The sequence below is a fragment of the Falco rusticolus genome, chromosome 10 (assembly GCF_015220075.1).
Source record: "Falco rusticolus isolate bFalRus1 chromosome 10, bFalRus1.pri, whole genome shotgun sequence".
NCBI classification, from domain to species: domain Eukaryota; kingdom Metazoa; phylum Chordata; class Aves; order Falconiformes; family Falconidae; genus Falco; species Falco rusticolus.
In genome coordinates this window covers 3,432,287-3,455,853 of record NC_051196.1, presented here as the reverse complement: position 1 = coordinate 3,455,853, position 23,567 = coordinate 3,432,287, and the positions used below count along the sequence as shown (strand labels likewise).

The 23,567-nt window shown below is 43.2% G+C and overlaps 1 protein-coding gene across 4 annotated transcripts in view; it reads left to right on the top strand.

Moving 5' to 3' along the window:
* The window catches only part of TSPAN4 (tetraspanin 4), a 443,813-nt gene that overhangs the window by 136,745 nt on the left and 283,501 nt on the right, over positions 1-23,567 (top strand). For all 4 annotated transcript variants that reach the window (XM_037401841.1, XM_037401844.1, XM_037401843.1 and 1 more), the window contains one exon: positions 15,032-15,113. The gene's annotated coding sequence lies outside the window, so the exon portion shown is untranslated. The remainder of the gene's footprint in view (positions 1-15,031; positions 15,114-23,567) is intronic.

Below are 23,567 nucleotides of genomic sequence, written 5' to 3'. Positions count from 1 at the left end.
ACAACATGGGAATGACAGAACCCAACAATATGCTATAAGGAATGAGCGTATGAAAAGCTTTATGTTGTGAAATGATCAGCCTTCTGCACAACATCTACCAGCGGATGCAAAAGTATTATTTGTGCACAAAATGCATAGAGTTGCTGAGCTTTACTAACGAGACTGTGAATTCAAGGGAGGGACCATATTCATGGACTGGAAAACGAGGGCATTCGAATGGGTTATTGGAGCAACTTTCCCAGATATTGCCAAGTTGAGCCTCTATCAGCCAGTACTTTAATACTTCATGTCTTGGTAGCAGGTGCCAGCTGAGCTGGTTGGTTTGAGGGTGTTCTCACTGAGGACCACCTTGAAACATTTACCTGCCTAAAAAGTACTTTACACAATGAGCAGCTCTCCTTATGTCTGCAGATGAAAATAATGCTGTTTGGGAATTGAACAGATTGTAGTTTAGCCCTAGAGCAGAGCTGAGTAAGGGACCAAACAGATGTTAGAAAGGGCTTCATCACTTTAAGATGTAATAGACCTCCTTCAATTTGTCTTTCCTTGCAAGACAGCCTGTCAGTGTTGCTGTGCATGTTCCAGGTACCTCCTCGAGAGCCACTTGTTCTTGGACTCCACAACTGAAAGTCCTGCTTGTGCAGACAGTGCGGTGTGGATTGCTGTAAGATGGAATAGATTTTCTTTTTAATTTGATGGGGTAGGGAAAATGTTCTTGTGTGGGAGTGGGCAGAGTAGGTATTTATCCTTCCCTGTCTGATAAAGTCTCACGGAAATGGCTTGGAAATCTCTGTGGCAAGCACAGAATTGCTTCCTCCTTGACAGATTTTGAGGCAGCAGTTGTAGTGCTGGTTAAAGGATGATGAGAAGAAGAGACACCCCACCGCTGGGGAGTTTCAGATGTATGTGACAGATCCTCTTGGAATTTTTCCTCATGCTATAAAAAGTATGGCTTCCACCACGTTTGCTTGTGATTTATCATTTGTTTATGCTTCTGACACTAGGATAAGTATTTTATGTGTCCAGTTTGTTCTGTGCTGTTGTAGAAGTGGAAAATGGCAGGGCTTAGCAAGTCTTTACTCAGAGGGTACCAAGTCTGTTGAAACTGCTGACCCAGGGGGGCAGGGATGCTTTTAGGCAGAAGCATATCTCAATAATCTGATGTAGTATGACCTTTACTGTGCTTCTGTGTGAGAGTGTTAGGGACTTGTGAAGAGCTCCATTACTCCTGCACAAAGAACAAATAGACTAGTACCATGCCCAGACCTCCATGTCAGAATAGCAGCCCAGGGAGAGCATCGATGGAGCTGCTATTGCTTCCTATTCCCTACAAGTAGGTGAGGATGGAGCAGCAAAGTGTGGGGAGTGGGGTAACTCCCCCTCCCTCTTGGCCTGTGTGTCTGAGTCACACCTGGGGAAGGGGTTGTAGCAACCCATCAGGGCCAGATGTAACGCCTCCTATCTGAGAGCAGGGGTGCGGACTGTGATTCCTCCAGGGCCCAGGTGTGTTCCTTTGGACCTACCGGTGTTGGGAAGGAGGTGACTGTCCACAGCCCCCTGTCAAAGGTTACTGCCTCCCTGGTATGGGGACAGAGCAGGGTGTGAGAGTACTCCCTGATCCGCTCCAGGCACAGTCGGGTTGTCTAGCTCAGGTCAACAATTTGTACTGTTCTGTACTAGCACTGATATTTTATTTTTCCTAAATATAAGCAAGCAATTCTTACAAAATAGCTTTTCAGGCAGCACTGTGTGTAACAGCATCCAGGAAGGAGTTGCAGTGAGTAGCTGGAAGGTGTGAAACTCTATTCTAAGTGTACACGGGGGTCTAGGAAAGAAGTCTGTGATGGCCTCAGATTCATAACTCTCTGCCCTTTGCTCAGGGCTTGTTTGACAGCAACGGGGGAACTAAATATTTGTGCATTTACAGTTTGCAGAAAAAAAAAAAGTAAATTCTTATTTACTTTTAATATGTGGATAATACCACAGAACCACCAACCTAGTTCAGAAAAGTGGTAAGATCCTAATAATGCCTTTGTTTAAAAGGACCGATGGACTAATTCACCCCTAGAAGTGAGGAAGGTATTTATCACTGGTACTACACTGTCAGATTTAGTAGTAAGAAAATAATGCAAACAGTCATCTGTAATGCAAATGTTGACATCTGATTAATAGAGAAAATAACGTGAGCAATTAATCCACAAGGGAATAGATCATTATAAATGTAAATTAGATCATCAAAGGATAAGCCACACAGAAATAAAACTACCCCAAATCATGATTAATTATTAAAATCCCAGTAAAAAAGGCATCTTTAACAATAGACTCCTTGGAAGACGTGTCATGTGATTCATCAAAATTCTGGACAGGGTTATTTTACAATCACAAAATTGATTAGCTTCATTATAAATATAATAGGGACATTTATTCCACCCAAGATAGTATGCTGTTTCTGGGACAGAGCACAGCCTTAGGACTACACTGTCTCGGTTTGGATTTATGCACACCCAGTTTTTGATATAAATATATATATATATATAGTTTGCTTGGGTAAGTCAGGAGATACCTGCTTGCATTTTTTTCAGGGAGGGATGTAGCTTTTACATTAATATGTATTTCTACCTGCACATGATCTTAATCACCCCAAGATACAGTGTTGGAGGAAAGATTGTCTTCCTGGTCAGGGCATAAAGTTTTGTCAAAAATTAGTTTCTCTTCTTACCTCTCACAAATTTTCAGGTGACCTTGGGCAGATCACTTTGTCTCTCTGTGCTTTGTTCTCTACCTTGAATTTGAATACTTCAGCTTAATGATGTATAACATGAAATTATTTAAAAGATCTTCATTTCAAGTAATGCTAGGAACCTGCCCTTGTAAAATCCTGGTCAGTTTTTAAAAGCTCAATTAAAGATGTTATTCTTTTCTAACAAAGCAGGGTTTACTGCTCTTCAAGTGTTGTTAAATACTCGAGTGGCTTCATACTTTGAAGATACACAGTATTTTAACACTGGTTTTAACATTAAAGGCCACAATTATAATATGCATCTTTCCTGAGGCTTAATTTTATGTCTTGCTATTATTAAAGACCTACTTAGGAACTTGGCAGTTTTCCCCCTTTCAATTAAAACTAGACTCAGTGTGCTTTACTCTAGTAGTTTAGTTGCATTTTGTATGGCATCATGTTGGCGTATGGCTCATGTTGGCGTACTGCAGACTTTGCAGAACTGGCCTTATGCAACACCTTGCTGCGTGTTCAAGGCCAGCTGGGAGTCCGACATCCGTTGCTGAAATGAGTATTTGAAAGTGTCTGAGGGAGAAAAAATAGGAGAAGCGTCTCTGAAGCTGGTACGGGCAAGGCTTGTGGGCAGTCAGGGTAGCAAGGGTCTAGAAAAAACTGACAACAAACTTTTGTGTACAGGACAGGTTGACAAGAATGTGGAAACAGAAAGAATGAAAACATCTGTCTCTTGCTGTTTCGCTTCTTTGAGGAAACAAGATTTTCTAAGTGTTATTTTCTGAATAAATATTACCCAGGAAATGCTGTATCTGTCCTTTCGCTTCTTCATAGAAACAAGTTGCATGACCCCAGTGTAGATTAGCCTCTGGGCTAGAAAGTGTCTCAGAACAAGGTTTACATACTGCTTTACTCTAGATTGATATGCTGCTGCTTCTGCCCACCGATGTACAGGACACCTAGCAGAGAGTCCCAAGCCCTGGTTATGTTAGGAAGTCATGTGGTCACCTCTCTTGAGCTTCAGTTTTCTTTTCGCTTGGCACCTTACTTTTCAAATCCGTTTTGCTACCTTTTTCCCCCTGTTTTGAAGGACAGCAAGGCTGAAATCTCTGTAACAGGTGGGTCTCCTCAGAGCCTCTTGGCTGTTAACAAACACTGAGCAATGACTGGTGCCATACAGGAACCGGCATCTCAACTGTGGCTTGAAGCTGTTCCCCAAAAAGTTTGCCTTCACTGTGAGCCACAGTCAGTAGTTTTTATTGCTCCTGAATATTATTTTCAGCCCTGGCAGGCTTGCCTTTTCCAAATAGCACTAGAGTGCTGCTGCTTGTGGTGCAAATTTCTGCAACTGTGAGAAGGCCACCTGATGGTAAATGTTTCTGCTTCTTCATTCAGTTAAATGGCTTTGAGGCATTTCTTACAGGAATTTAGTTGGAACATTGTATTAGGTACCTTTGTGCTTTTGAGGCTCCAACAGCTAGATTTAAATGCTCTAGAACATATACAAAACCCCTAGGAAATCAGAAACAAATACCTGCCAAGAAAAAACACTTTATATTGTAATTATTTCTTAAAAAGCAACACTTCTGGCCTGATTCTTGTGTAGAGCATTCCTGTATAGGAAAAACTTGGCTTTGACTAACGTTTCATTTTGTGCTCCTGAGCCTTTGGTGATACCAGCAAGTCACTTCTATTACTGTAAGCATCCAAGTTTAAATAGCAGCCTTTTTTAGCCTGTAATGGAGAGTGTCCTACTGGGTCGTCTTCAGCCTGAGAAAGGATGAGTGCCGTGCCTTATCTAAAGGACCTGGGAACATAAGCAGAAATGGTAGAATATGTATTTTCCTGAGTTCCCTTAGGGCTGTAGAGAGAGCCCTGGAGGGAAAAAGGCAGCTGGGAAGAAACGAATGTTGGTAAGTGGTATTAAAAACTAGCAGGCAGGGAGAGAGATATGAATGCAAGATACATAGGGCTGTTAAGTGAGGGAGCAGACTGTGAACCCAATTTATGCCAGTGGCATGAGGAATGAAACAAGAAAGGTGGCACTCAGTAGGTTCCCTTGGCTTTTCATAAATTTCAGTGTCTGCCTTTCCTTTTTTAGTATGCTGAAAAATGCAACCCTGGGACTGTTAGAAGATGTGCTGGCGAAGGTGATAGGAGATGAGAGAAGGAATTTCCCCATTCTGGCCTTCATTTCCCAGATCTTCAATGATTTGTTAATCAATTAACAGGAGGTCAGATATGTCTGTAATTTGTTAGTGTGTTGCAGACCAGTGGAGTATGTTATTCAACTTAACTTGCCTGCATGTTCAGAACCACACTTGCTCTGACAATATTTTGGATTCACAGTGATGAAGAAAAGGATTTTAATTTTTCAGCACCCTCTGTGCAGAATGACACTTATACTTTGTGTATTTCTGTATTTTTAGCAGGAACATAAAAGAAATTGCTGTTTAAAACAAACACTTGTAAGCCAGCTAATTCCTAGAAATCATTTTAGTTAAGGGGAAGAGGAGAAAAGGATGGAGAGGCCTCCTTCTGGTGTTCCTACTGTGGATTAGCTGGTTTAAGTCTGGAGGACCAGTGACTGGAACTTCTGATTTTTCTCATCAGGATCCTTGTCCTCTCCCTTATTTAATGCTTCCTTAGCCTGGGGACTCCACCAGTGTTGTCATATCATCAGGCCACAGAACCTTGGCAGCTGAGATGACTTCTTTTTTTTTTTTTTCAGCTGTGCTCAGCACATGTACAATACAAAATAACCATGTGCTCCCAGAGAGTGAACACTGAGTGCTTGTGAGAACTTACCAGTAAGGTGCGAGGAGTTGCTTTGCAAAGCAAATAGTAGGAAATATTTTTTAAACTTTGGCAGTCCCTATCCACTTTGTCCTCTACTGACATGCAGTCCTTTAAAAAACCTGAAGCTTGGGTTCATTTGTCGTTGATTTCTCAAGTCATGCAGGAGGCCCGTTGCAGCTCCGTGTGTTGCAGGCTGTGTTCCATCCTGTAGCAGGGTGGTAGGAGCACCAGCATCGCGTGCTGGTTTGTTCTGCTTAAACAGGTGAAAATTGTGTCTTGTGATCTGGTTATAAATACTCTGGAGGTCAGCAGAGGAATTTGATAAACCTCTTGGCCTTTCCGTGGAGATCTTCACATGGCCAATAACTCATTTGAAATAGATATTTTTTTTGACCAATTCTACATGATCCCCAAGAGTGGCCGTCCTGTTTCCTGGCAATCTGAATTCCAGCCAGGTAAGGCCTCAGCTTTTCATAGTCCTCTCTGTCCCTCATATGAGGTAGCTATGTTTTAAGAGGGTGTTTTCAAACTGTGTCTGTCTACACAAACCTCCCAGGCATGGTTTTGTACACAGGATAGGAGAAATCTCTTTTTACAAGGCATTAATGAAAGCAACTCCCTAACAAAATTCATTTAATTCAGTGAACTGTCCACAGTGTCGGTATAGATAAGACCTCTTTCCCCTCAGGATTGCTCAGTAAGTGATTCCCAGGCCAACGTTAGCTAGACTTCCCCTTTGAGTGACCTGCTGGAGCGGTTATTTATGGATTACCGATGCCTGTGGCTCTTCCGTGCCTGCTGGAGACCTCCCGTTCCCAGGCGCTCTGTTTCTGGTTGCCCTGAGGCAGTGAACTCCGCCAGCCTTGCTGGAGCCTTTGGTGCTGTACAGGCCGTGTACCCCTGTTCTCCTCCCTGCCCCCTGACACGCAGGGGTGTTGTAGCCCCCTTCATGGGAAGCAGTATGACAGTTGTGTCACTGGTCTCATGTCCGGAGGCTGGAGGCTCTCTGGGCCTCCAGGCCTGGGGCTCAGGCTTCCTCCCTGGCTGGCAGCACGCCATCTCCGCGCTCCATCGTCTTACAGACAGCGGCGCCTCCGGCTGAGCGCTCCCGAAATGGTGCCGCTCCTCCCCAGCGGTGCCTGGTGACTGATCCCTGCCGTCCCAGCGCCCTGGGTCGGTCAGGAGAAGCTCAGTGGGGTGATGTGTGGGTAAGGGATCGCCTGCCATCGGCCAGATGGTTTTGTGAGGAAGGTGGGAGCTGAGGCCCGGAGTCAGGCGGCAGCACACGCCTGAAGGAGTCACTCAGGCCCACACTGGTGCTATGGAGCTTTAGGCAAATATCTGAAGTGCCTGAAGTTCAAAGCTTAGGTTGAGAGAGGCACTTCGGCTAGCCTTTGTCCTCCTGTCTTCTGTGTACTCTGTCTAGTTGTGTACTTGTTAGAGAAAGCGCTCGCTCTGAGTGAGTGTGCGTGAGGACAGCCAGCTCTCAGCCCGTGGGGGTCTCGTCCTGTCCAGTGCTATGCCCCAGATTACTGGTACTGATCGTGTTAATGCTGGTGGGGGAGGTGGGAAATATTTCATTGATTCTGAAAACAGTTAAACTGATTTGAAGTAAGGGCAGCTGTAGGTGTCGGTCCTCTCTGTTTCGTTGCACTGGCACCGCAGCGCTCTGAGAACGCCAGCCTTGTACTGTCTAGGGAGTTTTCTGCAGAACTTTTAATAGCTTTGTTATGGGGTGCTGTGCAGTTCCGCAGGTAATTGGCCTGTGTGTAACCCTAAATGTTTCTACAGGAGTATGTAGGTGAAGAGCAATTTGTGCTAATTAATCATTGTTCCATTAAGCTGAATGTAATTAATGCAAATTAGAGAAAGCTAAGTTGGTTATTTAACTGTTGTGGATTTGGGACAGAATTCTCAGTGATTTACTTTGTGGCAAAGAAGAAAGCATCGGGAAATATTGCTACAGAACAACTCAAATGAAGAGGGATCACCTTGCTGGAGGTATGGCTGCGTATTAGACTGGTGCTGAAAGCTTTTTGTACTTCTGCAAGGCTGTACGGCAGATTATAGTTAGAGCTGAGAGGCAGTATGGGGGTCTTTGTCTCAAGAAGCTTTTAAGGCTTAGAAAACTTGAATGTACTTAACAAGGTAGCTGCCCCAGCAGCCTGCAGCCTCTCCTCTGCTCCCTTGAAGGGTTTTAACTGCCTGGGGTCAAGGCTGGCTCTGATCCGGGGCAGGGTCAGGGCCGGGTTCCATGGTGCTTGGTTCCAAGCTTGAGTGTGGGCTGCTTTGCCAAGGGGAGGGGAGCTGGGAGCTGAGGATGATGGCAAGGCAGTCAGGGCAGTAGCCTCATCACCAGTTTGGCAAGTGGCGCCGCGCCTGAGCAAGAGGAGCAGGCAAGTCCCCTGACAGTAAGCAAGGCCGGCCAAGAGCAAAGTCACTCAGTGTGCAGAGATGAGGCAGGTCCAGGTTCAAGCTAGGGCGTTGCAGTCGGGATCGGGAAGGTAAGAGCGGCAGGCACAAACAAGCTTGTGTGAACTGAGGCAAGGGCTTGAACTGAAGTGCATCTCCAGGGCCAAGGGGTGAGGGCCCTGCGGGAAGTGTCTTACAGAAGGTTCTCACGCTTAGCTGTTTCACAGCAGTCTGGTTTCAGCTTATGGTTATGTTGTTCTAGCGCTGGACTTGAGCGTGGGCAGCCAGACCCTGAGGAGAGAGGTTGCAGAGCCTCTTCTATGCTCAATTCAATTAAAATAAACCCCCCCCAACTTCTAACATTTTCACACACAGAATAAGCTGCAGCCTTTTCACGCAGCGTGGCCGGTGGCAGGCTGGCTAGGGCATCTGTGGGACTGGAGTAACCATATTCAAGACTGCTTGTCCTCCTCACAGATCTCAGCTTAAGCCTATCTTCTACTCCTAGAACGAGTATCTTCCTGTTCCTGAGATGAATATCCCGCTTACCAGGGCTTTCATTCTTGGCAGGGATTGTTTTTTTTTTCCTATTCCTTTTTTCAGATCCAGGCCAAAATTTCAGGTATAAAAAAATCTTGATGAAACCCAGGCAAATGACAAACCCCTCTTAATTTTAATTTACCTCAATGTTTGTGAGTGTTGTGTATCATCATAGGAAAGAATGTGCTCATCTCTGGTGTGGTACTATAATGCCAGTGAAAAAAGTGCATTCAACCATAGGTTGCAATTTTCTGTGTTTTCAATACTCATGTCTAGTCCCAAAGCAAAGACAGCCCCACTGAAGCAGGATGACTGGGGCAGGGTGAAATCTTTATCCCTGATCTTGCTGAGCAGAGGCCACCCAGAAGGCTGTCCCCCAGGCACAGGCAGAAAGCATCACAACTCATTTTCACTATGCCTTGTGTCTGAGAAATTCCCTGAAAATTCCTGTTGCCAGCAGCGGTGCTGGGTATTGTGCGACTGATGCTCAGTGAATTCCTGGTAATTTTGTCTTTGCTGCTGTTGGGGATGAATCGTAATAGTTCAGTTGTCAGTGGAAGCTGCAGAGGAGGGCAGGTGTGGTCCTACACTAATTTCCTCCTTGTTCTCATCTGTGTATCTGTCCCTGCTCTCAGAGGTCTGAAGTCATGTGCAGGAGCGCAGGACTTACCTGCCTTATCTTGTTGTTTTAAATGTCTTCCAAGTATCAGCTAAGATCAAAAACTCTCAAGTGTTCTTAAGATAAATGGCTTGCTGTTTGCAAGTGAAAGCAAAAGATTGAATTGTCTTGACATTTTATAATCTTTCTGTTTTCGCATGTTGGAGCTAAAATGCGTTGTGAAAGGCCCCTGACATTTTCCTGGAGCCTGCTGGGTCTCCGCGGACAGGGGTAATACCCTCACTCCCCTGCAGTCTCCATTCTGCATCTGGTCCTGTGACCTTCAGGAGCCTGATCCAAGGTTTTGTTTTCCTCAGGGCCGTGCTGGCTTCTGGACAGGTTAGGCATACCTGTTACTAAACTAAATCTGATAAGGAAATATGAAAAGATCAAATATGGCTTTATTCTCTGGAATGCCTCAGCTGCGTTGAGTTGCTTGAGGGTGGAGCTGGGTGACTTCTTGTCGCTCAGTACTGTCCTATTCACCGTGGTACTGCATCTCTGTTTGAGCTGCTGGAATTTATTGTTGGTGTAGTGAGTTTTCCAGCCTCAGCTCTGATTTTATTTACTTGTGAATCTGTATTGCTGATTTCTATGCCAAGCTAATACACAGGGCAAGGGAAAACATATTTAGAGAGCTGTGTTGAATTTGGGAACCTGTGAAGCTCGTAATTCCTGCCTTTTCTTATCAAAGAGTAGACTGCAGCATTCTGGTACGATGCAGCCCATCAGGAGTAGATGTATTTCTGTCAAGGGAAAGAAAGAAAATTCAGTCCCTTTTCTCTTTCTGCTCTGGTGCTCCAGGAGATGTGGAGAAGAGAAATGGGATCCCTGAGGATCTCCACAGATAGTGAGAAAAGAATATATAGAGAAGGCAAAAATCAGCTACAGGATGCCATACCTTGAGGAATTCCAGATTCAATTGGCTTTTGATACCTCAGGCTTTAAGCTGTCTTTTGGTAGTAGGCACTGCAGATGATGCTGTCTTCAGACAGCACCATTGCAGGCTCTGCCAGAATGTGGCGGGTGTGTGTGTGTGTGTCTTGTGATGTCAATGAGGAGTCAAGTTCTGATATCAAAATGACTTTTTTGATCGTCACTTATTCCACAGAAATGTCAGAATTGATGACTCTTTATTGACAGTAGAAGAATTTTGTCAATTGTTCCTCCCCTTGAAATGAAAACAATTCAGTTTATAATGTTGAAAGGAAATGTTTCACAAAGGATTGGAAAATGTGTTTTGAATCCTGGTGAAAAACAGTCTCTTCAGTATGCCAGTATTTTTTTTTTTTTTTAATTGTTTTCTGACAAGCCTTCTCATGGTAAGGAGTCTTGCACATCGGGGGAGACGAGGAGGTAATGACTACTTGACCGTTGCGTTAGATGTGTCTGTGTAGGAGACTGGTGGTGGTGCTACGTAATCCATGTTGCTTAAAAAATGTACTGCCAGGTAGGAGCTACCTGCAAAATGCTGCTAGTGAGAGCTGCTCTCCAGCTGCAAGTGCAAGGACTCTGGTTCACGTTGGCGGTGTTTAGATATTTCATAATCCAGATTTGGAGCATTCCTCACTCCTTTCAGTTGCCTGGTTGTCCCCGTCAGCTGGCTCAGACCTGCTCTTAATCCTGGATTTTGGCCAAGGCTGAACCTTGGGTACCAGGGCAGGGAGGCCTTGAGCTAGAGATGTCTTCCCTCCCAGGAGACACAGCGCCCTGTTAGTTGCCTTTAGGGCATGATGGAAATATCATTCATTTAATCTGATCTGTTTAACCTTGGCCATACTGCCACTGCCCTTCACATTTCTGGTTTGCATTTGTGATATTTTTCTTCCCCCTGGGAACAGAGCTTGCTTCATCAGTTGGAGTGGCTGCTGAAGAGCAATGAATTCTGCCTTTGTACCAGGCTTTTAAAGAAATTATTTATGATTCTAAGATGATTGGATATGTTTTAGTGTCGGCACTGGGTATGCATTTTTAAGAATGCTATTGAGACTCATACAAAAAATCAGCTAAGCATATTCCTAGAATTTTTTTATAGTATTAAAGAAAGTATTGAGTGCAGTGGTATTAAATACAATTTTTCAATTAATTTATCAAAACCTTTTCAGTGCTTTCTTCCTTCCAGGATAGGCAGAATTTAAAAAAACACCAAGCAAAAGAAGGGGACAGAAACATTTTTTTGACCCTACATCTTATGTCTCTTTTGCTTTAACTGGGACTGGTTAGGCTGAATACATAAGCATAAGCTCAGAGGCTTAATTTTCGTTGAAGGGAAATTCTGTAGCAGGAGTTTGAAAAGTCACATGTGATTGATGTCAAGTAAGCCTGAAGTTACATAGGCTTTGAGCTTGTTATCTGCAATAATGTGAGTTAACCTCCGTGAACGATCAACAGCCATAGTAATGGGCTAACAGAGCATCCAGATTTAAAAAAACCATGGATGATCACAACAAAGAGATCTTGGGGTTTTTACCCTTTGAAAATTAAATGATAAAGTTTAAAGAACAGCTTTGTGGTTAATATTTTGATGGGACCAGTATGGTTTTAAAAGTTTTCAACAAAATGGATGCTGACATTTCTTATTAGTCTGGTTCTCTGGCAGACATGAAAAAATAAGTTCATAAAACAAAAAGATTAAAAACCGTGAAAAGGGAAGAAGCCATTCTAGTAATGTTGCCTATAGATACATTTCATTAGGTGGGCAGTAGAGCTGCTCCTCTGCATCAGGCAAAAGTCCAGAATTTGTTTCTGGGCTATGTGCCTGGTCAGTTTTATCTTTATATGTAGATCTCTGGGCTAAAATGTGAAAGGATTTACACTGGAGTAGTTGAAGTTGTGGTGATCTCTAGGAATCTAACTCAAGCAAATTTTGTCTCTAAGAATGTAAGTCAAGCTAGATTAAGTGATACATAAGACACAAGCACTTTCTTGGATTGGAAACAAGGCGGAAACTTTGGATGGGTACATTGTAGAAACAAGTCCTCCAAGTTTAATTTTTCCCAAAAATTTTTGTTGGTTTTGCTGCTTTTCCTGTTTCAAACTGGAACAAGCATGGAATTCTGTTTGTTCTAATAAGCTGGAAATGAGAGAGAGAGAGAGAGAGAAAAAAAAAAAGACACATTTGTCCCAGCGAAATCCTTCTTAATATGTGGAGTTCTCCCAAGATGTTTTCCTGTTCATGCCTCACTTTTATAAAATCCTCTCTTGAGAGCTGCTGGAAAATAGTTCAGATGCATTTTTTCAGTTGTGAATAATCTGTTCCTGTACCATGGATGCACTTCGGTGCATCCCCCTACATTACGGGGGAAAGCAGATTTTGTACCTTGCGTGGCACTTTCAACACCAGGCCTGATGCAGTAGTGCTGTTCTAAGCGGCAGAAGAGTTCAAAAGTGGGTAAAGACTCATCAGTGCAATCAGTGGTTCATAGTTTCCATTCTCTTATAGGATTACTTCTTCCTTGAAAGATTTTCTAATGCTGTACTTGAATTGTTTAATTTATGCAATGGATATTTTTTTTTTGCCTTCTCAGTACTTCTCCTGAACTGAGTGTGTACTTAAATGGGAAGGAATAGCCCTAGTTCTCCTGTCTGTCTAATCTAATTAATCTATCTCATTTATTCAGGAATTAGAACATACAGATTTAAATTTTAATTTTTTATTTATTTAACTCAAGAAGTAGAAGATGTGAGTGCTGAACATCTGTGTGTTCTTGCAGAGTCTGTCTGGTTGAATAAAAGACATTCTCTGGTGCCATCCTCTTCGCTTGAAACAGATGTTTGCAAGTTCACCTTTTTGGATGACTTTGATCTGAAGGCATGGAAAGCCTATTGGGAAAACAAGGGTCAGAGGCCTCTCAGGCCTTTTGAAAGAGTTAAATCACTCTCTGATCTCACTGGTTTCAGTTAGGCTATTCGGTCTTTAAGCAGCTTGTCTTTGAGGATTAGTCTGAACTCTTAATTGTCCATTCCAGCTGGTTTCTACCACTTCAAGTGCACTAATCCTACCTGAAACAATAAGTACAGCAGTCATTGCATTGGCTTCAAAACTTCTGTTATTCTGCTTATAGCATGCTCCACTTAAAAGCTTTTCTTTCCAAGCCTTTCAGCTGGTCCATGACTGGGGTGGTGGGGGGTGAGACTGTGGGCAAAGTTGAGCAGAGCCATAGGACTTGATAAATCGCTTGTTTTCAGGGCCCTTGGAAGAAGGGCCCTGTCACCAAGCCATTTTTTTACTAAAATCTGCCGGCAGCAAGTTGGCAGTGTGTTGATTCCCAGGCAGTTTGCATTAGAACAGGATCAAAGACCTGCATCTGCCAAGTGCCCTGTGGGCTTTGGGAAGACTTCTCGTGTAGTTGTGAAGAAGCATGAGTCTTATCATGAGAGTCAAGTTGATGAAGGGACCAGAGTATCTCTCATTGAGGAAAGGCTGAGAGAGCTGGGAATATTCAGCTCTGAAAAGAGAAGGCACAGGGGGGATCTTATCAATGTATATAAATACCTGAAGGGAGGATGCAAAGATTGGAGCCAGGCTCTTTTCAGTGGTGCCCAGTGACAGGACCAGAGGCGACTGGCACAAACAGAAACATGGGAGGTTCTGTCTGAACATCAGGAAACATTTTTTTTTTTTTGCTGTGAGGGTGACTGAGCACTGCCACAGGTTGCCCAGACAGGCTGCGGAGTCTCAATTCTTGAAGATCTTTTAAAAGCTGTCTGGACACGATCCTGGTCAGCTGCTTTAGGTGGCCCTGCTTAAACAGGGTGGTTGGGCCAGATGACCTCCAGAGGTCCCTTTCAACCTCAACTAGTCTGTGATTCTGTGAAGCTAAGTTTTAATTCAGAGCATCATGTGGACAATGACGTGACTTGGGATGGAGGTTTAATTTTCCTGCTGTCTTGTCTCCTCCAGTGCAGTCATCTCATTCTTTTGTACAGTATCATCCCACTGCTGACACTTTCTGCTGTTCGATGGATGATTTTTAAAATATTATTTATTTATTTCATTTTTAGTTTATGAAAAGCCCTCCAATTTCTGAATTTTGAATGCATGAGATTTTGGGTAGATCTCAGCTTTCATTTAAAAAACATAATTAAAAATTAATCTTTGTGGCTATGGAGAAGAAAGATCAAAAGCATAAATATCTAAAGAGTCAAAATATTGGGTAATAAAGAGATTCTAATGCTCAGTGTTTTATGAAAACATTTATTTTGATTTGGGTAGCTGATATTTGATTTTTCTTTAGATTAACTTGGCAGTAATAGTTTCTTCTATTTTCTGTTCTTCAACAAACCATGCCTCTCCCCTGCCCCCCCCAAAAAAAAACCCCAAAAAAACCCCAAAGGCATTTATACATTACATATTCTGGATGTGTAGAATTTATGTGGGCATCTCTTTTGAGTCTGAAGTCCATGAAGTGCTCATCTCTGATCCAGTGTTTAACGTGATTCAGATTATGCAGACAATCTGATAACGCTACCCTTTCTAACAAAATGCTTGAAACTTGGACCTAAGTGGAAACATGCTGTGTGGGATGTTCGGATTTGCCTATGGGAGAGAGGAGCTTAAGTTCCCATTGAGAGTGAAGAGCTTGACCCCACCACGCTGAGAACGTGGTGTCTCCCCCATGCTCTGCTCCCACTGCTGTTGGTGGGTGTTGTCATTCTGATGACAATGTCAGCCAAGCTACAGGTTCCATGCACCACCCCTTTACGGTTACACTAATGAGAACTCCTGTACAATGCCAAGTTTCCCTCTGTTAGTTTTCAACCCAGGGATTTTAGTTCAGTTAATGAGAAGGGTCTCTTTTGTCCTTCCTGAAAGATGTTTAGAGACTGTTCTTTTCCTTGTATTTTGCAAAAGACACGTGGCTTCTGACACACAGGCTCCTGTTTTGCAGGTCTGTGGTTTGCTGGTTGTGGAGAGGCCACCTTGTCAACTGGGATCACGTCAGGTGCTCTGAGCTCCTGTTCCTGCATCAGGTATGTGAATGGCTGTGATCAATTTATCGATCTAGAATAAAGTTCCGCGTGGATGATTGCATTTGAACTTCAGGCCTCAGTGAATGGCTTTTTAAAGGGTAGAAAAGACAGTCTGCAGAAACTGTTATAATTAATATGATGGATCAGGCTGGTGGCAGAGCTGTTGCTTACTGCCGATGTGGATTGTGTTTCTCTGTTTCTCTTGGAGTGGGATGGCCTGGAAAGACATTGTGCTGAACCCTTTGGGTGAAGGGACTGAAGTGGGCATTGAATTATCCCAGGATCGTGGGTTTGTTTTTGTTTTTTTTTTAGTATTACTGGCAAACTAATATAGCTTCAAGTGACGAGACTACTGTTTCCCTGAATGCTGAAAGCAACTCTGTTCTTTCCAAGCCAGATAATTTTTTTCCATTTATGATGAAGGTTGATATATTATGAGGCTTCAATGTTTAAGAAAAATAATAATAATAATAAAAAAATCCTGTCTGCTGAAGTTATGCGTGAAATATATCTTCATTCTTTTCTCCCTGAAACTCCGTCTTTTGTGCACAGCCTGTGTATTTTGAATAGTGAAAATAAAACCAGCCAAGTGCTTCCAATCATGTTATAAAAACAACGGAGGTGTTGAAGAACGTGCTGTGGTAATGGAAGGACAGATAAACAGATCAAAAAAGAGGTGCTGCAGCATCTGGCACAGTTGCTGCAAGTATATCGTTGATCCACCCAGCAACAAATGATTAAGGCACCGAGGTATATTTAGTATAAATTCGCAGAGTGCAGCTCCTGAAGTAGGGCAAAAAGAAGATGGCGATACATTGGAGTTTATGTTCTGTCCCCTCTTGGGAAAAATATTTCTGAATCTTCTGGAAGAATAAAGCTACAAGTAAAGCACTGTAATAACTTCCACGTGAGTGGATGTGAAGCAGTGAAGCATTTAAACGGAGGCTTAGTCTTCCCCCTTTATTTATCTTAAGTACTTCCTATTTTGGTCTCCTTTAAACAGTTATAGTGACCAGCCCCAACCTCCAGCTGAAAGTTGGATTTTGTCAGAAATCTGGAAGGAAATATAATTTCCAGTTTGCAGTTGAACCAAAAATCCACATGACAGCAAATGGTGAGCACTCGCTGCTGGCAAGCTACTGGAGACACTCAGAAAAGCCATCACCCCTGCGTGGTGTGCCTTTTAATGGGGGGCTGCGGGTGATAATTACTAATCCGTGTAGGACTGTGGACTTCTGCAGCACATGCAAACTGGGGGGTTGACCAAGGTCTGTGGGGTGAAGCAGAATTGAAGTTGGGCATCTGATGTTAATCGATATTAACTTTTGACTCTGCTATTCTCAAACTCTCAAAAGCTGGTGTCTATCAGGAATTTTTCTGTTGCCTGACTTTCAGTGACCCTTTTCCTCTAGCTCCTAGCTCTCTGGTTCTTTGTGGGAAAATGTGTTTTCTTTGCTTCTCTTTGTATCGACTTCCATGTTAGTTACAACTGGAATTAAGATCTTTGCTATATCGTTAATGTTACCCTGGGATAATTGAAATGAGTCAATTGAAGATCAGTGATTCATACTAGGAAATAACTCTTTTTGTCACTTTTTCACCATTTCTGCTGTCTGTGAAGACTAAAACATCTGCTGTTATTACAGGCCCTTCAGAAGGGCTGTTCTGTCCATGTAGGTTTTCCAGTTAAACGTAGCAGGTTAATTTGGTAGAGTGGCCATAATTTACCACCTAATAGAGTCTGTAATTGGGCTAGGGGCTTGGTTTGTTTTCTGAATTACTGTGTCAAAATGTAAGCAACTTTGCTTTCAGTTCTCAGACTGAATTACAGGCTTAGGCCAGGGAGATTCAACAAACACAGGCTTTCAGCAGCCAGACTGACCCAATTTTCTGCATTGCCAGTGATGATTTTGTTAGTTTTGTGTGATTGTATATTTAACTCAAGCACAGCTTCCAATAGGCGAGGATCAGAGAAGAGTAGGAGTCGTCTTTATTTGCTTTGTTACTGTAAATATTCACACATCATCGCTATATAGAGGATACAGCTCTTAGGGCCATGTTTAATCCCTCATCCTTATGACATTGTGCAAAACACTGCTGTATAAACTGCAGGAAAAAATCCGAGCAAAATCTGTTTCTCTGCAGAATTTTTTTATATTGAGTCTTTAAGATGTTCTTTACAGGCTAAGGATGACCCCTTTTTTCCCCTTGTGTAAGGGCTAGTGAAACATGGGGAATGAGTGCTGGGAGTGTCTGTTTGGACTGACAGTGAACGTATTTGATTATAGATACAGCGTTTGTACTTTAACTTTATGAAAGAAGTGTGAGTTTCCCAAGTAGTACTTCACCATTGAAATCAAGCAATATGAGTTGTCACCTCAATAGCAGTGTCACTGGGAGGTGAGATTTAGCCAAAATAGTTGCCTCTGCTGTGCAGAGAAGGAAATGGAGTGATGGAAAAATGGCATGTCGTCACCTTCCTTTCCCTGGCAGAAAGGGAGGGGAATGTCTGCCTGTGCAGTACTTACACACAGACAAGGAGTATATTCCAGAAGCTCTCAGGTTGCAGACTCTGAGAGATTTAAAACTATCTTAGTGCCATGAAAAGATTTTCTGCCCACGTGCCTGACGATAGGAGTGGAGTCATTGTGGAGACAAGTAATGCTTTGCTTTCCCCACCAGTTTTTGGTTTTCTTTAGCTCTTCCTGCTTCTTGCCTCACTACTGACAGAGACTGGTTTGACATGCTAAACACCTTGGGGCTGACAGGATGGAGAAAACCTACAGGCTCCTTTAACAGTTGTAATCAATAAAAAGTGAAAAATCTCACTTTGAGAAGCCCTTTCCCTGAGTATAAATGGCAACAAAAATAATGAAGGTGAAACCTCAATTTTAGACCAAACTGTGAAAGCAGAGGGCCAGAAACCTGAGCCCAGGGAAAAGATATGCAAAACAAGAGTTTCTCTCTGCTCCTCTGTGTGCGCCTGAGTCAAAGAAAGAGCCACACTGTGCCAGACAGTCCTCAAAAATTCCTTCCTCAGACAGCTCATAAGCTGGAGCTTTGCTTAGCACATCCCGGTGCTCTTAGGGCAGAAACAGGGCTTTGCTGCAAGAGCTTTCATTATCATATTGCAACCTTCTCTGAAAGCCCTGGTCACCTTCCGAGAGGTGCTGAAATTCTCCAGCTCTTCTGAGAGTCACTGGGAGATGAGGAAACTTCATTAATAACATCTAGGCAGAAGGAGGGATCAGAATTAGCTTTTTAACCTCGCAAGTCTAATTCATTTTTAAAAACAAGTAAATGATTTCTATGGAAGAAAAAAACAAGTTGTTTCCTTCCAAGTAGATTTAATTGCTAGTAAGCCACGTTGAAAATGGGAATAACAACTTTTAATTATGACTAGGGATAGACAGAAATTCCCAGAGCACCTGGCTGATCAAAAATAGAGGCTGAGGAGTGCAGTATTTTTAATGCTGTATTATGATGACAACGACAAGTCATTCGGAAAGCATAATAGGAAAAGTAATGTCTAACTGATATGTTCTTGGTTTGTGATGTTGAGTAACTATTAGTATGGGCTGTTACTGTCATTTTTGTTTTGCAGGAAGCAATGCAAAAGAATAAATATGGCTGTATCCCATATTGTCGGTTTACTCACAACTTAGGTGTTTGGTTAATATGGATTTTTTAATTCCCTTTCTGTTATGGGTGCAGCCAGGGAATTTGGTGGTAATAAAAATACAGAGCTCTTGCAATGAGCTTTGTGCTGATAGATCTCAGTGTTTTGTCAAATATGATTAACCTCACTGTGGATATATGTAACAGAGAAATAAGTTTGCCCCCGTGGTCACTTGGCTGGCAGAAGAACTGGGATGAGGATCCCTGCCCTGGAGCCTCAGCACAGGGCTCCCTCTGTCTGGCTGTGCAGCCTCTGCTTTAGTTTAATAGAACTGTCAGTGGTGTCATTCCTCCTGAGGATGTGGGGAAGGTTTTAGGTTCCCCGGATATTAATCAGGTATCTTTTTGTCAGCACTAGATTAACTTTAAAGAAGAGATGCAAAAATAGCACACATCCTTTTGTATTAGCCATTACACATCCTCTGGAAGCATCTTTGCCAAATGTATAAAAGAATGCAGTTAATGGCTACCCAAGAGATTTATTCTATTATCTTGACTAGCTTATTTCTAAAGTAGTTTGACATTTTATTTGTCTGACTTATCTGTTGTTGTAGGGAGGTTTTGTTTTATTACCCTTGAGAAGGCTGAAATGTTAAATGGGAAATACAGGAGCTCCTTTCATTACTTTTTTCCAATGAAATGTGAACTCGCAGACTGGAGTGTCAGCTCTACAGTAAAGGAGAAATCTAGGCTCAGGTGAAATGGTGCTCAGGAGATTTAGATTTGATTAGAAACAGTATTCCAGACCCTCCGTGGTAAGCTGCTTATACTTCAATCCCACAAAGCAGTTTTAAGCCCTGCACACCCTACCTCTTAACTGTGAAATTCAGGTTGAGCTTTGTCTTCCTCTAGCACTGCCAGCATCTGCAGGAGCGTGGTCGGGCACCGCAGGGAAGGAGCGCACTGGAGCGAACTTGGGTTCCTGCTCCCAGAGCAGACTTAGCTGTGAAGAGTAGGACAGATGTAATTTAAAGTACTCACTGGTGTTGCTGCTGAATGTGTACTGTTGGTAATAAGAACTATCATGGTAATATTAATATATTAATGTTAATACAATAGAACAAAGACTCCATTTACCTGGTGGAATAAGAGCCATTTTTAGAATCATACAATCATGGAATTGTTAGGTTGGAAAAGACCTTTTAGGATTATAATTTAGGTTTATTATTTTATTAGGATTATCATTATTAGGTTTAACTGTTCACCTAGCACTGCCCAGTCCACCATTAAACTGTGTCCTTAAGTGCCACATCTACACAACTTTTAAATACCTCCAGGGGTGGTGACTCCACCACTTCCCTGGGCAGCCTGTTCCAATGCTTGACCAGCCTTTCAGTGAAATTTTTTCCTAATACCCCATTTAAACCTCCTGGGACAATCTGAGGCTGTTTCCTCTTGCCCCATCACTTGTTACATGGGAAGAGACCGACCCCCACCTGCCTACAAACCCCCCTGTCAGGCAGCTGTAGGGAGCGATAAGGTCCCCCCCGAGCCTCCTGTTCTCCAGGCTAAACACCCCCCAGTTCCCTCAGCTGCTGCTCGTAAGTCTTGTGCTCCAGCTGCTTCCCCAGCTCCGTTGCCATTCTCTGGGCATGGTCCACCACCTCTACGTCCCTCTTCTAGTGAGGGGCTCAAAACTGGACACAGGATTTGAGGTGCGGCCTCACCAGTGCCCAGAACAGGGGCACGATCACTGCCCTGGTCCTGCTGGCCACGCTATTACTGTTACAAGCCAGGATACTGTTGCCCACCATGGCCACCTGGGCACACTGCTGGCTCATGTTCAGCTGGCTGTTGACCAATATCCCCAGACCCTTTTTCTCCAAGCAGTTTCCCAACCACACTGCCCCAAGCCTGTAGTGCTGTGTGGGGTTGCTGTGACCCAAGAGCAGGACCCAGCACTTCTCCTGGTTGAACCCCATACTATTGGCCCTCAGCCCTTCGGCCCAGCCTGCCCAGACCCCCCTGCAGAGCCTGCCTGCCTCCAGCAGATCAACACCCCCTAGCTTGGTGTCATCTACAAACATACTGAGGGTGCACTTGATTCCCTTGTCCAGATGGTCAATAAAGACATTAAACAGGGCTGGCCCCGGTACTGAGCCCTGGGGACACTGCTGGTGCCTGGCACCAGTGGGGTGTAACTACATTCCCCACTGCGCTTTGGGCTCAGTATCCAGCAGATTTATTTTTTTATCCAGCGAATAGCAAGCTCACCAAGCCATGAGCAGCCAGTTTCTCCAGAGGAATGCTGTGGGAAACTATCAAAGGCTTTAGTAAAGTCTGGGTAGACAACATCCACGGCGTATTTCGTTGTCTTTTAAACTGAACTTTTTTCTTCTTCAGCCAGTCCAGACATGTTTGACATCAGCTGAAATCTCTTAATGGCTTTGGGATGGTTTTGTAATGGTATTCTGCTGTCCAGTTCTCTCTGCGGTAGTTCATGATGTCCGGATTCCACCTTCACGCATGCACAGACACTCTCCATTTGGGAACACAGATGAAATATTTGATTTGATTGTGGTCTTTGGGAGGCACTATAAGTAGGAATGATTTTTGAGTGGCTAGGAGAAAGCTCAGAGAGTCAAATCAGAAGCAGAGAAAATGGACTGAGGGTGGGTGTGCAGTTTTCTGTGTGTAAGCATGCTATTTTGCTTTGTATTGACATTTTGAGTCAAAGAGGAACAGCATCTGATTAATAGAAGCCTGAATGAAGAGATGTACTATTATAGGGGTTTTGGAGTCCTGTAGATCTTGGGCTTGGCACCCCAAAAACCTGTCCCTTTGAGGGAGTTTTCTTTGTATTGGAGAAAACTGTAAGGTAAATAAAACAAGCAAGTAGAGCAGGCATATATTATTAAGCACGTTTTTGTGTGAGTAAATGAATATCCACAGTTCTAAAAGGGGTCTAAAACAGCTCTGCAGAAATAATTTGCTTTATCTTAATAACGTACAACATCCAACAAAGCCTCTGCTTTTTGAGGAAAAAATATTGGAAACTTTAGACTTTCTTGAAGCAAACGTGATTACACTCTTGCTTATTTTAATTACATTATCTTAAGTAGGTCACTCACAGCCTTAAAACTGTAGAAAATGTAGGGAAGCTTAGGAATGTGGCATAAGCACAGAGCCAGGGGACCTTGGTTCCCATCTTCTTTTAATGATCAGTCCCAGCATTTTAGCATTGTCTACCTGTAGTCAGTGTTCACTTGTATTTGGTTTTTAATCCAGACAGGTGTTAGCACTTTTTTTTTCTGGGTCAACTGATTTAATTACAAGCGTGTTCATTGCAGTCAAGCTGTCTTGTAGCAGCAGTGATAAAAAGATAAAATCAGGCTTCTGAAAGCAAAGGTGACAAGATTGTCTCAGACTGGATAAAAAGAGTGAAAACAGGAGCAATTTTATATGGTCAGAGATGTTACTGAGTATTTGCTTTCTGCTGCTCACATACTTGGTCAGCTTTTGGGAGGCTGGGTGAATTGCACAACCTCTGATCAGTGTTCTTACTGGTATATTTTTTCCCTTCACTGTGAAGCCCAGCCTGCACGACTTCTTAAAAGCAAATGGCAGTTATTGGCAGCTTGAACTTCTCAACGGTGTTCAAAGCAATAGGGTTTTATAAACACAAGGCAGGACGTTTTCCTTCTGTTACGATAGCAGGTTAGCTTCCCCCCGCGCCCCCCCCCCCCCCCCCCCCCCCCACACACACACACACACACTTCGGTCAGGACTTCACCAGGCAGAGAGGAGGGAGCAAGGTGGTAAAGAGGCAGACCCTCTGTTTTTAATTCTTGGCTGCTGGGTTTTTGTTAACTCACAGCGAGGGATAAGAGCCACACTGAAGTCCACAGTCCTTTGCATTCAAAGATTCTCATCTATCCCAAGGGATCTGAAACAAGCTCCAGGCCTTCAATCCAGCTCGTAATAGTGTTGACTGGCCAACTTGGGGGAAAAAGAGATATTAAAATAATAATATCCTGGAGCATGCCCCTTCAGCAATACATACCCTGTCTTCTGTCTGCCTGGCATTTAGCAGCACCAAGTTAAAGCTATGTTCGTTAGCTCCTTGCCTGGTGTAATGAAAGATCTTCCTCTGGTTTCAGCCCACAAACTATTATGACTGCTTACTGGAGGGCGAAATGCTGTATTCTCGTTACAGCCCTGCTTATTCCTATTCCTATCCCTATTTCTCCACAATGCAGCAGATACTTTTCATTCTCTGGTTTCTTCTGTAAGATGGCAGGTTGTAGGGGAGGGGACCTAAGTACACAGTAAGGACTTGAAATGAAGCTGAAACAAAATAAGAAAAGCTGTAGGGAAAGTGTATTTGATTGGAAAGTTTTCTCTGGGTGATGAGCCAAATCCCTAGATCTGCCTACTCCTGGATTTTTCCTGGGAGAAACTTTTTTAGGTTAATGATATAGATATAATCCCCTATGAGGACATTTGTCTGGAGTAAGAGTGTCTATTTAGAAACTCTTGAAACCACTTGAAAGTACTTATTCTGCAGTAGCTACTTCGATTAATTTCTCAGGATACCAGGACCTACAGTGATTACAGTTGGCATTGCTTCTGTACCACACTGCTTACCTAAAGTAGCTCAGAGAGTGTCCCCAGTATTGAGTCACATTCAGAATTGTGCCCTCTCATTTTATTTAAACTAGCAGAAGCAAACAATCTTCTTGACACTTTATCTAAAAATGTGTACCACAGATTGAAACACCGCACTGCCTATCTGTGCCGACTCCATGGAACTCCCACCCTTTGCCTCTATCACTT